General features: G+C 41.7%; 1 long non-coding RNA gene across 1 annotated transcript; it reads right to left on the bottom strand.

The window, feature by feature from the left end:
- Positions 1-4,016: 4,016 nt before the first annotated feature.
- LOC306933852 lies at positions 4,017-16,534 on the bottom strand. The gene is made up of 2 exons (XR_013791256.1): positions 16,313-16,534; positions 4,017-5,699 (listed from the first exon to the last, which is right to left on the bottom strand). It is a non-coding gene; the product is annotated as an uncharacterized lncRNA (long non-coding RNA).
- Positions 16,535-17,602: the final 1,068 nt, after the last annotated feature.

Here is a 17,602-nt window from a genome sequence, read left to right as displayed (position 1 = left end):
TGTAGCCAGTCAAAATAATCAAGTCAAAGTGTTGAATATTGAAATGACCTGCCATCTACCAAACGATAAGCTGATTGGTAATTGCTGCGTATGGCTTATTTTTATTCTGGTACTTGAGGTCGCTTCTTCAAAAATAATTATTTGTGTAAATAACACAATTAAAGAGCTTGCCTCTGCTCCTCTGTTTAAATACATTTTGGTGTTATAGATTCCCTTTATATTTCAGCAATTACTTATTGTGTATTAATCAATATTTTATTTTATTCCCCCACATATACCATACTGTACAAATCTGAAGGAGCCTAATGGTGCAGCTTACCACACGTTTCAGTATCTGACAATCTGTAGTCCACAGCCCTAAAAGGTTTGTTTGCCTTAATCGTATGCAACCCTTTTCATAGTGGTGGAAAGTAACTAAGTTTACTTAAGTACTGTAGGCCTACTTAAGTACAATTTTGAGATATTTGTACTTTACTTGAGTATGACCTATAGTAAACAGTGTTCACAAATCAAGCATATCAGATCCCGGAACTATCTACTTTACAATATGGAAAAATATTGTGTTACAAGTCAAACTTTTTAACACAACAGTGATTATAATTATAATAAAAATGCATCACTATACATAGATCTGTGAATATGGTGTGGCTTGTTTTCTCTCTTCCAGACGTGTCAATGCAGAACCTTTGATGACAGTATCATCGCAAATATTTATTTCAATAAAATAATTGTATACAAACTTTTCATTGACTTGCCGTTGCCTTTTGTAACTGTTGGGGGTTTCAAAGTTTATACTCTTATGTATATTGTGTTATTGACACAATAATAAGGCAATGTTCCTATCCTAATATGAATGCCTTTATTATAAAACAGCAAACAGTTTATTTCTATCCGAAACTTTCATGGACTGTGTGAATAGACTATGTGAATAGCAAGGTCACTGTTTTGCCATTACAATGACGTACCTTTGTCAATAACATGCCATTTGTATAATGCATGCCATCATGCCATTCATCTTTATAACATTACTAAGCATTATTAATATACTGTTACATGTTATATTATTTACTTTTGTTGCCCTGTTATCCAACCACCAGATGAAGGCAAGCTGCAATGTCCTACATTCCTATCCTCCTGGTGGAGACCTGTGCCCAGAAGGGCACTTTTTCTAGTTTCTCTCTCTCTCCATCTGACCCTCATCAACAGTGACTCAGCCTGGGTGGCGTAAGCAGTGTTGGACAAATTACTCACATTTTGTACTTAAGCAGGCTATAAGTAGAAACACTTATTACAAGAAAAAGTGCTGTATGCAAAATGTAAAGGTATTGATATGAAAATATACTTAAGTAGGCCTACTACAAGTCGAAGTATATGCACAATATGCACAATGTCCCATTTCACAAGTTTCCAAATATGAAATCCTTTGAAATATATTTTCAAATCGCCAAAATCATATAGGTCTGAAGTGGTTTTACCAAGTAACTAGTATCTAAAGTAAAAAAAAAAAGGTGATGTAATGGGTAGAAGTAGTAGAACAGTTACTTCCCACCATTGGATGCTAAAGGTTACGTAACCTCTCCAGCTGTGTACAGATGTAAAGGCAGATTACTGAGCTGTCGTGTCTATTAGTAACGCTGTGTGTTTGTGGTATTGGGCCGTGTTGTTATTATATAATGTCCCAGTGAGGTCAGAGGTCATTCTCTTATACAGCTGGATGGACGGATGGATGGATGACGCACAATGCACTGAGAGGGATGGGTGTCCTAAATGAGTCAGGTCACAGGCCATGGTCTAATCTCAACAGAATGAACTAGAAGCTAGCCTGAGGAAAAAAACTCTTATTTCCATGTTTTAACTTACTTTTCTTTTTTTCCCCTCTTTTTTTTCATAATGATACGACGTTAAACAACGTTCAACTCACATTGCCACTCGATTTGCCACTCACTTTATGCATGCGCATACCCTCTATTTGTTGAATTTAATCAAGAGTACTCAAAAAATCACACCCGTGTGAACTGAGTGGTGTAAGGTATTATATAGCCTGATCAGCTGTGTTCTGACGTAATGTCTGACGTAATGAAATCAGCATCAACCATGCTCATATACAGACAGACAGACAGACTAACAAAGCCAGTTGTAGGAGTGGTTTACACCACTCAAAAATTATAATAACCAGTAAGATGCCTTGAGGGCGAGAAGTGACCTCGCCCTAAAGGGCGAGAAGCGACCTCGCCCTAGGTCGCATGCATGCATTTGGCATGGGGGGGGGGTCAGATCAACATATGGAATGAATTCTGTACAATGGAACGTGTCTTGAGTGTACAGGGTTTGATGAGGTCAGATCAACATATGGAATGTCAGAACAGGTCAGCTCCATATATGGAGATCTAAGGGTGGCAGCGGGGGCAGTGTCTTGAGTGTACAGGGTTTGATGAGGTCCCAGGTAGGGCCGGGCCTTAATTTTCGGGCCTGTTGTAGTTTTCGCAGGCTGCCGGGCACGGCTGCTCTAATAAGTTTGGGGCGGGCCCGTCTAGAGTTTGAATGAACAGGTATCAGTCAAAAGGGAGACATCGAAGAGGAAGGACGGGTGGGGTAGGATCAACATGGAATGTCAGTTTTTGAGACTGGGTATACTAATAGTATGATAGTATGATCAATCAGCAAGCTTTAGTTTTACTGAGGTAACGTTTAGGAATACCTGGTGGCGACCGTTCCGAGGTCGCCGGATTTGACCCGGGCAAGTGTTCTCATATTCCTTGTGACAGTGCATCCTCTGTTTCTCATGCAGAAGGAGAGAGAGAGAGAGAGAGAGAGAGAGAGAGAGAGAGAGAGAGAGAGAGAGAGAGAGAGAGAGAGAGAGAGAGAGAGAGAGAGAGAGAGAGAGAGAGAGAGAGAGAGAGAGAGAGAGAGAGAGAGAGAGAGAGAGAGAGAGAGAGAGAGAGAGAGAGAGAGAGAGAATAGAGAGAAGAGAGAGAGAGAGAGAGAGATAGAGAGAGAGAGAGAGATGGGGGAGGGATTGACAGAGCAGAGAGCAAACAAACAAGCAGCCTGGCAGATGGACAGTCCCATTGCAGCACCACGCAGCTAAGAGGATTTCACTGCTTGTTTGCATAATGCTATAATGCATTTGGCTTCTTGTTCTTGTTGTGGAGTTGTTTCACTCTGAGATTCAGCAGCAAACAGAGGAGACAGCACCGAAAGAGACAGGGGACACTTGTCAAGAACAGTGGTTCTAAATAGAAGATTTTTAGAAAGTATATAGTAAGTAATAGTTTTGACTTTTTAACAAATTGTCCCTCGCACAAGAATGGGCCTGACCAACCACACTTGGGATCGCTTGGTGCCAGTCCTCCCCAACAGTGCATCCCTTGATCGGTGGTGGAAAAAGTACTAATTTTGTTTACTTCAGTAGAAGTATCAATACTGCAATGTAGAAGTTTGTAGTTCAAAATTTAGTAAAAGTACAAAATGATTGGTACTGTATAAAACTGTATTTTAAGTACCAAGAGTTGGAAATACTCATTACCTATGCAGAATGTCCCATTATGATTTCACAAGTTTTCAAATGTCTAAAATGTATAAGAATCTCTTGAAAATAGCAGATCTACAAGCTCACAATGTGTTGCGATGTGACACATTGTGAGCTTGTAGATCAGCAATTGTCAAATGGCCGAAATGTATATAGGGCTGAAGTGGTTAATGTTTTGTAATAATCAAAATCTACAAAGTAACTTGTAACTAAAGTTTTCAAATTGTTTATTATTGTATTTGTCTAGATCATGTATAGTGGAGAAGAAGTAAAAGAACTGGAAAAAAAGGAAATACTCCAGTAAAGTAAAAAATAACTCAAAATTGTACTTAAGTACACTACTTGATCTAAACATATTATACTACACCAGTGCCCTTCAGAAAATCAGCTAGTATATGATCCTACCGTATGAATGAATACCCACCTTTTGAAGAGTATAACTTTACAAATAAGAAATGGAGTGAAAGGGTTGCAATTGAATGCTTCCTGAGCAGATTTATTTAAAACTGCAGGCCATAACATGTTCATGTTAATTAAAATAATGTGCAAGTAAGTATTGCTTTCTTCGATAACAGTTGTGCTATAGTCCAAGTTTCTTTAAAACTTTAACAAACTTTGTGTGAATCTGCTGATCCACACAAAGTTTGTTAAAGTTTTTGTCAATAAACGTAACAGTAAAATAAATGTTACTTGTCAGGAAATGGGTTCAATGTATGTAGTTATTATTTAATCACAATACTTTTCCTTTATAAATCCCACAGACACAATTTCTGAAATAGCAAAAATAAATAAATAAAATAACGAAAAAGTATCACAAGCTTGTAGATCGTCTATTTTTGCCACTTTTGTGTGACACTGACTACTGTTGTATGATTAAGTAAGGCATCAATTTACGAAACATCTTTAAAATGTTAAAAAGACAGCCAACGACATACTCCCTGTAGCACTACCTCTGCATACCCAAGTGGCACACGTACACCCATTAGAGAGAAGAAGAACACACATGGCTTAGAAGTCCGAGAGCGGGAATGTCTGATGTTGGAGCTGAGGGATAGCGCCAAGCAGAGCAGAGAGGGACAAAAGGTGTGGAAAAAAGAGAGAGTGAGAAACAGAAGAGAGAGTAATTAATGCACTAAAAGGCACTTTTATTCCAGTGTTCGGTTGTGTGCAATCTGGGAAGGGACTCATTCGGTTATTTAAAAAAGAAAAGAAAAAAAAATATTTTTGGTGCATGTAACAGGAACTAAGTTTGGCTCCGCGCCTTTCTTAGTGCGCTGGCAACAACGCTACATGTTTAGGGCACTGATGCTGACAGATTCTGCTAACAGCAGAATAAGTCATCGGCATGTTGGCTTGTGGTGGACATTTTTGTCAAAATTCCCTTTTTGCCACAGACATACAAAATGAGTGGACAATAATATTACTAGAAACACATACAGAGCTAGCCCTGGATGAGCATAACAGGTCTGTAACTCAGAGACTCAGTGTACACATTTTTACACTCTCAAGAGTTAAACCACTACTATTGGACTCCTAATACGCCATAGTGTCGTAGTAAATAAGTGTCATTCTGAAGAAAACCTAAATTGGGTCTAATGGACCCCTATTTGACACAATCTATTATCTCTGGGACCCCCAAACGACACAAATGGAACCAAACGGACCCATTAATTGGTTCCATTTGTACACTCAGAGTTACAGACCCTGTAAGGGTCCATCCATAAGGTTTCCATCTGGAGTCACAGACCCGTAAGGGTTACAGTCTCAAGGGTCCATTGGCGACCCACGTCTGGTCCAGACCAGACGTTGAGGTGGGGAAAAAAAACGTTCCAGCCCTCATCATTGTCAGGCGGGCATCGTCAGCAGGTACTTCTGCTCGCCCTTCTTCAGCAGCTCCCACTGGGGGTTAAAATCCGCCGGTGGGCGAGACGGCACCTTGCAGGCCTTGTAGAGGACGGCGAACAGGATGAGTATGAGGACGCCCACCGCCGAGTTGGCCACGATGGCCGCGATGGCCCACACGGAGAGACCCCCCGGTGGCATGAGGTCTCCTCCGGCCTCCATGGCGGGTGGTCTGCAACGGAGATCTGAGCGGTCTTACTGGCGGCTCATTGTGAGCCATGGAAACCTGTCAGTGGCTCCATGACGATCCACCGGATCCCACCAGAACCTGAAAGACAGCAGTGTGGATCCAGTAAGCGTTAGGGCAGCATGTTACAGTTACAGTAACAACACTGTAATCAACACTGACGTACTAACAGTATGACACTACTTTGGTCCGACGTCCTACCCCAAACCTAACCTAACCCTAGCCTGGCCCAGCCTGTATGATTTCTGGTCCAGAGGGGCGGGTGCCAGTCGAAACCAGGCAGTGGATATGATTGGCTCACCGATCTGAGAACCCCCCCCGAAATACAAGGAACTGGGCCTCCTATGCCCAGGCTTTCATTTTTGAGCCGAATGCAAACAAACCGGTCTTAACCGGCCACGCAGGTCGGACGGTAGGTACGTCGGACTAACGTCTGCCCCCCCCCCACCTGCATATTATGGTGCTAAATGTTCCTAAAAAGCAGTGGTGGAAAAAGTACTCACATTTATTACTTTGAGTAAAAATATCAATACTGAAATACCTTACAAGTAAAGGTACGGAATTAAAAGTTACTTGAGTAAAATTACAAAAGTACAGTATTCAATCAATCACCTTGATTAATTGCCAGTAAGCACTTTTGTTGTTGAAATATCTTTAGCAGTCTGAACAGAACAGAGTCTGAAACAGCTTTTGAGAAGTAGCAAGTTTATAAATATAGTTAATGTGAGACACAACCCACAGCTATATTATAGCTGCCTGTTAGTACCTGACATTAACTTGTGATTGGAGTATAGATTGTTGCTTCTGGGTTACTTTCAAGGAAATTAACCAAAAATATAGCCTGTGTTCCAATGGATCCAATGTAGTTCTTGGTAATACTTTTCATTGGTTCAATATTTATAAAACCCACAGACTTAATATAACCACTTTAAACATGGTATCTTTATTGAGACGGTGGGGTGAGAGAGAGAGAGAGAGAGAGAGAGAGAGAGAGAAATACTTTTCCAGTTCTGTAAATTAGGATCACAAGGGAATATTCTATTGTTTTAGACTAAACTTTAGACTGATGCTTCGTCCAAGAACTACACAAGAACTACACTGTCTCTCTGCGTTTGATGTAGGCCTATGTGTTTAGGCCTACCTTGCTTTAATATTGTAAGTTTCTCTGGATAAGAATGTCTAAACACCTAAATGGGAAATTGCGTTATTATTTTGTGTTTCATGCTTTTGACAGATAGTGTATAGTGCAAGTGCAATAATGTATTCAATAAGTTGTAACAAGAGAAAAGAAGAAGTGGAATGCTGTGGGAAAACATGAATTATAACATCACACATTAAGTTACAAGCTATATTATTGTCTCTGTTGCTAAAAAAAAAGAAAATGTTGCTCCACGCCACGTTTCGAGCTTGTGGATCTGCTACTTTTGTGTGAGGCTCGGTGTAGTATGATCAAGTAGGGCTTAAACATTTGGAGATTAGAGCTAGTCTGCCCGACAACAATGATATGAAAAGACTCATTGATTCAGTGATTCATTCTGGCATGATGGATCCCATGCAGAGGTGGACACACTAACAAAGTAGATGTACTTGAGTACTTAAGTACATTCATTTTAGCAAAGATTTCTAAACAGCAATACATTGATTGAAAAAGAAAATGTATTTTTGAATATTTGCACTTGACGACTTCACCCATTTTCAACCTATCTTCATATAATTGGTCCTCACTAATGCTCACTAGAATGGTGACATTTTGGTACATTTTGTCTACTCAGTGTGTGTGAGTAGGGCTGTGGACAGTTCAGAAACCCCACATCGAGACACAGTAGAAATATTGTTTTACTACGGTATATTAAAATGATACAATGCAATTACACTCCAGTAATTTGACCATGAGTCAAATACTGTAGTACTGTGGTTGAGTAGGCTACAGCAGGGGTTCTCACGATTTTTCAAAAATAGCAGACCTACAAGCTCGTAGCGCGCCACTCGGTGGCGCGCTATGAGCTTGTAGATCTGCTATTTTTCAATAGCTAAATTATAACAATGCTTAAAACACCAAAAGGGGTTCCCGCCCAAAATGGTTTAAGGTTATTGTAGCAGTCAATTTATATTGGGGGTCGGGAGGGGGCGGACGGGGGTCCCGAGACATTGCCAAAGCATTTCCGGGGGTCCCCGGCCAAAAACGTTGAGAACCCCTGGGCTACAGTACTCAGTCAGTGTCATAAGACCTCCTTCAGTTCTAGACATTTTGTACCAGACGGTGTGAAGTTTCTGAGTTTATGTTCCCCGAACACTCGAGGTTATGTGTCCCTACTAGGGTTCCGGGAAGAAAATGAGATTTCGGTCAACATGACATTAGATAGAATTGTGTCCAAACTATCTGAGCATTTATGAAGCATCAAGTCTGGAGAGGACGAGTGCTATTATTATAAAAGGCCATAGGAAACCCTGATATCAGAAAACAGTTATTTTGTTTTGGAAGTGGTAATGTAGCCTACAGTATATGGACTGATTGAATGGGATGCCAAAATACTGGCCCAAAGACTGACACGCACGTGCATAGTTCGAATCAGGGGTCTTATAGATTCATATTGACAGCACTATCACTGGGTTGTGTTGGATTCATTTTTTATGTGTATTTTCAGACAGTTATTGTCACGGTGAGTCAAAGGGTAGGACCCAAATCCAGTAAGCGTTAGGGCAGCATGTTACAGTTACAGTAACAACACTGTAAACAACACTGACGTACTAACAGTACGACACTACTTTGGTCCGACGTCCTACCCCAAACCTAACCCTAGCCTGGCCCAGCCTGTATGATTTCTGGTCCAGAGGGGCGGGTGCCGGTCGAAACCAGGCAGTGGATATGATTGGCTCACCGATCTGAGAACCCCCCCCCCGAAATACAAGGAAGTGGGCCTATGCCCAGGCTTTCATTTTTTAGCCGAATGCAAACAAACCGGTCTTAACCGGCCACGCAGGTCGGACGGTAGGTACGTCTGACTAACGTCTGCCCCCCCCCCACCTGCAGATTATGGTGCTAAATGTTCCTAAAAAGCAGTGGTGGAAAAAGTACTCACATTTATTACTTTAAGTAAAAATATCAATACTGAAATCTAGTACCTTACAAGTAAAGGTACGGAATTAAAAGTTACTTGAGTAAAATTACAAAAGTACAGTATTCAATCAATCACCTTGATTAATTGCCAGTAAGCACTTTTGTTGTTGAAATATCTTTAGCAGTCTGAACAGCTTTTGAGAAGTAGCAAGTTTATAAATATAGTTAATGTGAGACACAACCCACAGCTATATTATAGCTGCCTGTTGTGCCTGACATTAACTTGTGATTGGAGTATAGATTGTTGCTTCTGGGTTACTTTCAAGGAAATTAACCAAAAATATAGCCTGTGTTCCAATGTATCCAATGTAGTTCTTGGTAATACTTTTCATTGGTTCAATATTTATAAAACCCACAGACGCACTTAATATAACCACTTTAAACCTGGTATCTTTATTGAGACGGTGGGGTGTGAGAGAGAGAGAGAGAGAGAGAGAGAGAGAGAGAGAGAGAGAGAGAGAGAGAGAGAGAGAGAGACTTTTCCAGTTCTGTAAATTGTTTTAGACTAAACTTTAGACTGATGCTTCGTCCAAGAACTACACAAGAACTACACTGTCTCTCTGCGTTTGATGTAGGCCTATGTGTTTAGGCCTACCTTGCTTTAATATTGTAAGTTTCTCTGGATAAGAATGTCTAAACACCTAAATGGGAAATTGCGTTATTATTTTGTGTTTCATGCTTTTGACAGATAGTGTATAGTGCAAGTGCAATAATGTATTAAATAAGTTGTAACAAGAGAAAAGAAGAAGTGGAATGCTGTGGGAAAACATGAATTATAACATCACACATTAAGTTACAAGCTATATTATTGTCTCTGTTGCTAAAAAAGAAAAGAAAATGTTGCTCCACGCCACGTTTCGAGCTTGTGGATCTGCTACTTTTGTGTGAGGCTCGGTGTAGTATGATCAAGTAGGGCGTAAACATTTGGAGATTAGAGCTAGTCTGCCCGACAACAATGATATGAAAAGACTGAGTGATTCATTCTGGCATGCTGGATCCCATGCAGAGGTGGACACACTAACAAAGTAGATTTACTTGAGTACTTAAGTACATTCATTTTAGCAAAGATTTCTAAACAGCAATACATTGATTGAAAAATAAAATGTATTTTTGAATGTTTGCACTTGACGACTTCACCCATTTTCAACCTATCTTCATATAATTGGGCATCACTAATGCTCACTAGAATGGTGACATTTTGGTACATTTTGTCTACTCAGTGTGTGTGAGTAGGGCTGTGGACAGTTCAGAAACCCCACATCGAGACACAGTAGAAATATTGTTTTACTACGGTATATTAAAATGATACAATGCAATTACACTCCAGTAATTTGACCATGAGTCAAATACTGTAGTACTGTGGTTGAGTAGGCTACAGCAGGGGTTCTCACGATTTTTCAAAAATAGCAGACCTACAAGCTCGTAGCGCGCCACTCGGTGGCGCGCTATGAGCTTGTAGATCTGCTATTTTTCAATAGCTAAATTATAACAATGCTTAAAACACCAAAAGGGGTTCCCGCCCAAAATGGTTTAAGGTTATTGTAGCAGTCAATTTATATTGGGGGTCGGGAGGGGGCGGACGGGGGTCCCGAGACATTGCCAAAGCATTTCCGGGGGTCCCCGGCCAAAAACGTTGAGAACCCCTGGGCTACAGTACTCAGTCAGTGTCATAAGACCTCCTTCAGTTCTAGACATTTTGTACCAGACGGTGTGAAGTTTCTGAGTTTATGTTCCCCGAACACTCGAGGTTATGTGTCCCTACTAGGGTTCCGGGAAGAAAATTTGATTTCGGTCAACATGACATTAGATAGAATTGTGTCCAAACTATCTGAGCATTTATGAAGCATCAAGTCTGGAGAGGACGAGTGCTATTATTATAAAAGGCCATAGGAAACCCTGATATCAGAAAACAGTTATTTTGTTTTGGAAGTGGTAATGTAGCCTACAGTATATGGACTGATTGAATGGGATGCCAAAATACTGGCCCAAAGACTGACACGCACGTGCATAGTTCGAATCAGGGGTCTTATAGATTCATATTGACAGCACTATCACTGGGTTGTGTTGGATTCATTTTTTATGTGTATTTTCAGACAGTTATTGTCACGGTGAGTCAAAGGGTAGGACCCAAATGCAGGACAAGAGCAGGAATGTTCAAATTAAATACTTTATTAAAGCAGAATGCCGTCAAGCTACAAACAAAACAAATGAGTAGTAGCAGCATGCAAAAAATGCAACGGTTCTTCAAAGCACAAAGCAGTAAACCGAAAGTTCAAACATGCAAACCTTTCGAAGCAGTAAAGTCCAAAAATACAGCCTTTCAGAATTGCCACTTAACCCTCAATACAAAATTTGTACTTGGTCTGCTTCCCCATACCAAACCTTTTGGCCGAAAATAGCTGATCTATATGCGCTTGTAGATCGGCTATTTTCGGCTAATGTTTCCCTCAGAATAGAGATTCTAGGGTTCAAGTGTTTGATATAAAAGAATGTTCCTATCACACAAATATTTGACACCCCCCTGTAGTAACTCTGAGAACCCACTATAGCTGTGGAGGAACTCGTAAAAGATTTTTAGATTTTAGGTATGGTATTACGGTAGGTAAGGTTTAAAAATAAATGCAAATGAGTTGGGCTCACCCCCTAGTGGTCTGTTTGCAGTGACTCCAATATGAAATATAGATATATATTTATACACGATTACACATACATTACATTCATGACGTATTTATTTATTTTTATTATGCACTCACATTGTATCATGAAGATTAGTCATGTGTCTGTATATACAGAGAGAGAGAGAGAGAGAGAGAGAGAGAGAATATTGAAAGATGATATAAAAATTACTTTTGTTTATTGAACGCTTTAATTCTCATGCGAGACGTGTCCATGAGTCTGTACTCTGTTAATTTAACTTAACTTGAATTCTCTGCTCCTGTCCAGATCTCTCTCTCTCTCTCTCTCTCTCTCTCTCTCTCTCTCTCTCTCTCTCTCTCCCTTCCCTCCTCCCACTCCTGAGTAGAGTATTGTGCTAGTTACAGTAGTATAATTCAATAGATGGGCAGTATGAACAATGTGCTGTTTGTTTTAAGTGAGTGAGACCAAAGATCACAAAGTAGGCAACACACACGCACGCACGCACGCACGCACGCACGCACGCACGCACGCACGCACGCACGCACGCACACACACACACACACACACACACACACACACACACACACACACACACACACACACACACACACACACACACACACACACACACACACACACACACACACACACACACACACACACACACACACACACACACACACACACACACACACACACATTAGCCAGAGGCCTTGGTCAATAACAATTAGTGTTAGTGTTATGCAATGAGTGTCTGCACAGGAATGTGGCGGACCCAACAAGGCCACATGTGATGCTTACAATAAGTGTATGTGTACTGCACTTATGTACTGTGTACTGTGTGTACGCATCTGATGCTAACGTATGCAAATAGTACATCAGTTCAGTTGAATTGCTGCATAGAAAGACATGCAAATCGTAGGCACGCAGGCACGCACGCACGCACGCATGCGCACACGCAAATTTAGTGAAATTCTTGTTTGTGTAGGGCATAATGTAACACGCAATGCGACAGTTGGAAGAGAAGGCTACTCCGACTTTTTGTAAAAATAGCAACACAAGAAACTCTTTTTCAGGTAGAAGTCCTGTATTTTAAATGGAGCTCACAGCGTGTTGCATAGCAGCACATTGTGAGCTTGCATATCAGACATTTTTGGACGGACGTATAAAATAGGACTTATGTGTGGTTAATGTATGTTTCGTAATCATAATCTAAATCTGCAAAGTAACTAATGCTGTCAAATAATACAGTAGAAGTATAAGTATCTAAAAAGTACTGTGTACCAGTGTTGATTTGTGGGATACAGGCTTTAGTTCCGACACTATTATTGGTCCGACAGTCATTAGACCGACAACCTGTCACGTACCTCAAACCCTAACCATAACCGCAAGTACGGAAGCAGCACATGTTCGACGCTAGTCCGACCGTTGTTCCCGCATGTCGGACTAATGCTCCATCGGAATTACCATCGGATCCCGATTTTTTATTTAGTTGTAATTTACAGTCATAGTCTTTTGACTAGAATTCCATTTAGTTTTAGTCATATTTTAGGCGACTAAATATACCGACTATAAATCTACAGTTGATTTTGTCGACAAAAAAATATTTTGGCAGGCCTTGATGACGTCATAATGGCAGATTTTACACTTGGTTGCATGCTGAAAATAGCTGATCTACAAGTTCACAACATGTCACAGCGCGACACGTTGTGAGCAGCTAGATTATGCTCCCTGCTATTATTCCACTATCCCTCTCTAACATTTTAATCTATTTTTGAGTGGGCTAGGCCCTCCTATGCCCAGCTTTTTTAAAGAAAAGTACATATTGAAGATAAAAAGTGAGGGCAGAAAATTGAAGACGACAATTGTGATTGGCCGGAATGTGATGATGTATGATGATAAGAGCGCCCTCACATGAGGATGAATGAACAGAAACATGCAGCCGCTCAAGCCTTCATCAGGAGATTGACAACAGAGCGTGCATCGAGAGTGCACAGGTCATTATAGGTCTGTCCCGTGCCCACCAATACAATAGGCTGGCCTGTGCTGTAGGTCATGGAAATGGCAGCACCAACCTTGTCATCAATGGTGTCAAACTTGGTGAGAACAATTCCATCGATGAGGCGGGGCTCGTCGGACACGGAGTGGTCGGCCAGGGCCTGATTAAACTTCACCAGCTGATTGACAGCCTGGAAGCGAAGGTGAACATCATCTACCAACTTATCCACAAAGGTCAGCATCAGGATTTGTTGAAAACCCACCACAAAAACCAAATCAAATTCATTATCCAATTTGTATCTAAGACTCAAGGACCGGTGAGTGAATGAATTGTTTCCAGTGCGCTCCTGCAGGATCACAGAGCGGATCAACGCGTTGACGGGCCCAGTGAAGGATTCCTTCACCCCAGCTCCCTGAAAGGACCACAACACTACACCCCCCATGCTGAAGATGGTGAAGAAATCCAGCATCTTGCCACAGCGCAAAAACACGGCCTTTAGCAAACCACAAGTCTATTAGCAGCAATAAGCATGTCTACCTATTTTGTGCACTCTCTCATTAATATTTGAGTACTACAGACGAAAAACAGTCCACACTAATTATCCATAATGTATAAATGATGGAGAAGGGGTCAGGACAACAAGGCCTTTTTGTGGAGGTGTTTAAACTGTTTTTCATCTGTAGTACTCATTAAAGACCGATCAGCACTCCGGCATGACATCACACACAGCACAACACCTTTATATGGGGATCTCTGTATCTATCTGCCTGTGTCCCTTTTATGCCCATGTATGGAGATCACTAATGTCATCATCAATATGATGTCATAGTCCTGACATCGATCGGACGGGACACACTCAAATGCAGGCTAGCACGCTTACGTATATGGATACCCATTGCTGTGTGGCGGTTCTGGACTACCGCCGATCCGACCAACTTCACACTAAGCACTCAACACAAGTCCAGGGTTCAACTTTTTTTTAAACTGCTGCCTTACATACTTTGTATGACATATACATAGACACAATAGACATTAGACAATCTACAAGCTCACAACGTGTCGCAATGAGACGCTTTTGTTAGCTGCTATTTTTGCTATTTTTGAGGGGTGCCTATGGGGCAGCAGTGGCTCAGGGGTAGAGTGGCCGGATGGCAACCGCAAGGTCACCAGCTCGAACCCGGGCTCCCACAGAGTTAGGGCCCTATTATGCGTGTCTTAAGTACCAGGTCTTATTACTTAACTTAAGACCTGGAGGCGTGATCAATGCCATTTAGCTATTCTGAGTGGCCAAACAGCATTGACCACGCCTCCAGGTCTTAAATTAAGTCATAAGACCTGGTACTTAAGACACGCAAAATAGGGCCCTATTAGTGTCAAAATGTCCTTGAGCAAGACACTGAACCCCTAATTGCTCCTGATGTGCTGGTTGGTGCCTTGCATGGTTTCCGCCGCCATCGGTGTATCAAGCCTTGGATAAAGGCGCTATATAAATGCACCATTTACCATTTTATGCACAGCTCTGTGTGTTTATGTGTATGAGCACGGAATGTGATGATTTGATTGGCTGAGCACGGAATGTGATGTATGATGATGATGATCACTTCACACGAGTGTGCTTTTTTATTTGTTGTCGAAATTGTCAATGTATAAAAGTCTCAACTTTAGTCATATTAGCTTAGTTTATATTTAGTTTCGTCAGTGAAAATAGGTTACAGTCGGCGACCATTTTTCGTCATAGTTTTAATCGACAAAAGCAACACTGGCATGTACTTTAGTTTCTTTCCACCTGACAGTGTGGCTATCATCTTCCTCATCTTCTCATATTACTGTATTGTGTAACAGCCCCAGGGGGGGTGGGGGCAGCTTTGACCTCCTTTTAGTGCAATGTTTCTCATTTTGTCAAGGACCCCAAAATGAATAATTCGGCCGCGGACTGCATTTTGAAAATGATTTGGAGCGAGGGAGAGCCCCCCCCCCCCCCCCCCCCATATTAGATTTGTGCTGTTAGAGTGTTTTAAAAAATGTATTCCACATTGTTTGAAACATTCTTTTGGAAATTGCAGATGGCTATTTTCAAATACACAATTTAGTTGTGGTTAAACAGAAACTCATTTAGCTGGGGACCACTTCCACTTCCCCTCAAGGACCCCTGACACGTCTTCTAGCTTACCAAAATAAATGACAACAACACTGTTTTTCAGTAAATATACTTTTACTGCTCCTAGTATTGGTGATCTCTGTCTGTAGGCCTACAGGCCTGGATTGGACAGTCTGGCAATTCTGGTATATGCCAGAAGGGCTGGCCAATCATGCATGGGGCCGGGGCTGAGCCAAGACAATAAGAAAAAGTATTAAAAAAAGACATAGTAGCGTGGCTGTCTTTGGCCCGTTGAAGACCAAATGCCAGGGCCGATTTCCTGTGCCAGTCCGTGCCTGTGTCTGTAAGTCATGGCATGAGCCCTGCTTGATAGGAGCACAATGGAAACAATCTCTTAAAGCTTTTTGTGTAATCCTTTAAGCCTTATTGTTTAACTGTAGCCTACCTCTGTAGCCTAGATAGTCGATACTGTTTGCAAACTGATAACTCAATCAAAGAGTAGAGCAAAGTACACAAGTTGAAGACAGTTTGCCAGACAACAGTGGCAAGAGTCTGCATGCGTTACGTCAGGATGGTTATAGTGACAGCTGCAACAATTATACAGAAGAGCTAAACTTAGCCAATTAGCTTTAAAAAGTAACACATTATTGGATAAACGTCAGAATAGCACTATGTTGTTACGGAGGTATAGGTCTGTATACTTTTAGCATTAGGGTATAATTATTGGTACAATCCAACAACGTAACATATAGGCCTAAGTCATATTTCAACTTTGCAAGCACAACAAGCATATATGCTACACAAAAAACAAAAACAAAAACTTTAGAAAACCTTTAACCCACCTAATTGTTGTCTTTTTCAATCGGCCAGCGGTCGTCACGTGACTCACGTCCCTTAATAAAATAATCGCCACAAGTTATTTGTGCAACATTAGTTTGTTGAACAGTGGAGCATCTCCTCCAGAATCCAGATCGTCTGTAGTTATAGTTCCATCCTCGTGCCTGCATCTTGTTATTGACTTCAGAGAATCAGAGGGAACTTGCATCACGGTCCCGACTCCCACACGGCCACACCATGCATGATGACATCACATGTCACACAACTCAACTGAACTCCTGCAACACTAAACTGAACGGTCAGTTCAGCTACAGTGACTGGCACTGCACTGTTGCAGTCAAAAGTGTAGCCTACTGCGGCGCGGATGATGACGCCCGACTGGTGGCGCCCTGCCCGACTCCAGACCTTATATCTAAGCTCCAGACGGAGCGCTTCCCAAATACGCGCGTGGGTGATGCGCGCAAAGCGACGAAGACGTGTGTCATTATTATTGTCTCATTGTCGCGGAGACGAGCCCCGCCTCTTCCCATTCTCACCCACATCCATCCACCCTCCCTCCCTCTGTCTCCCCCTCCCCCCTGAGCCCCTCTCTCTGCCCCCCCCCTCTCTCTGTCTCCCCACTCCCCCGTCTCTCTCTCTCTCTCTCTCTCTCTCTCTCTGTGTCCCGAGTCCGACCCAATGTTTGGGAAAACAGTAGTCTACAGACTACACAGTATAGTCTCCACTCTCGCTGTGCTAAGCCCATCATCTCATCAACAGATTTACGCACACAGCTCTGAGATGTTCAACAGTTAAAAATGCTTAGAGTAAAGGCACTCACTATCACTGCCATGTGGACAGAGCTCAGCCACGATGTTTATGTCATTGCAAAGATGATTTATATTCAAATACATTTAAACAAAGTTTTCAAATGTATTGAAAACAGCATATATCTACAAGCTTGTCATATTGGGAGCTTGTAAAGATCTGCTATTTAAAATGGCCGAATATAGGGCTGAAGTGGTTAATGTACGTATAGCCTATAGCTATTCACATAGTAACTAAATTGGCACCTGTCAGCAGGGAGTGTTGGGCCAGAGGAGGACGAAGGCTCTACATCCTCCCGGCAGGGGCTCCTCATACTGGCAGGTGAGTCAATAGGATACGACAGCAGTAATCTGAGTTCCCAGAAGTTTTCGCCAGCTCCCGCATTACAGCATGTGACAACAGAAAATGTGAGGGGTGAGGAATCAATTGGCGTAAATTGGGGAGGGAAAGGGGGTAAAAATAATTGACAACTCTAAATAATAATAATA

This window comes from Electrona antarctica (genome assembly GCF_951216825.1).
Source record: "Electrona antarctica genome assembly, chromosome: 12".
In the NCBI taxonomy this organism is placed as follows: Eukaryota; Metazoa; Chordata; class Actinopteri; order Myctophiformes; family Myctophidae; genus Electrona; species Electrona antarctica.
Note: the sequence above shows the minus strand (reverse complement) of the source record. Positions and strands in the feature narration are given on the sequence as shown.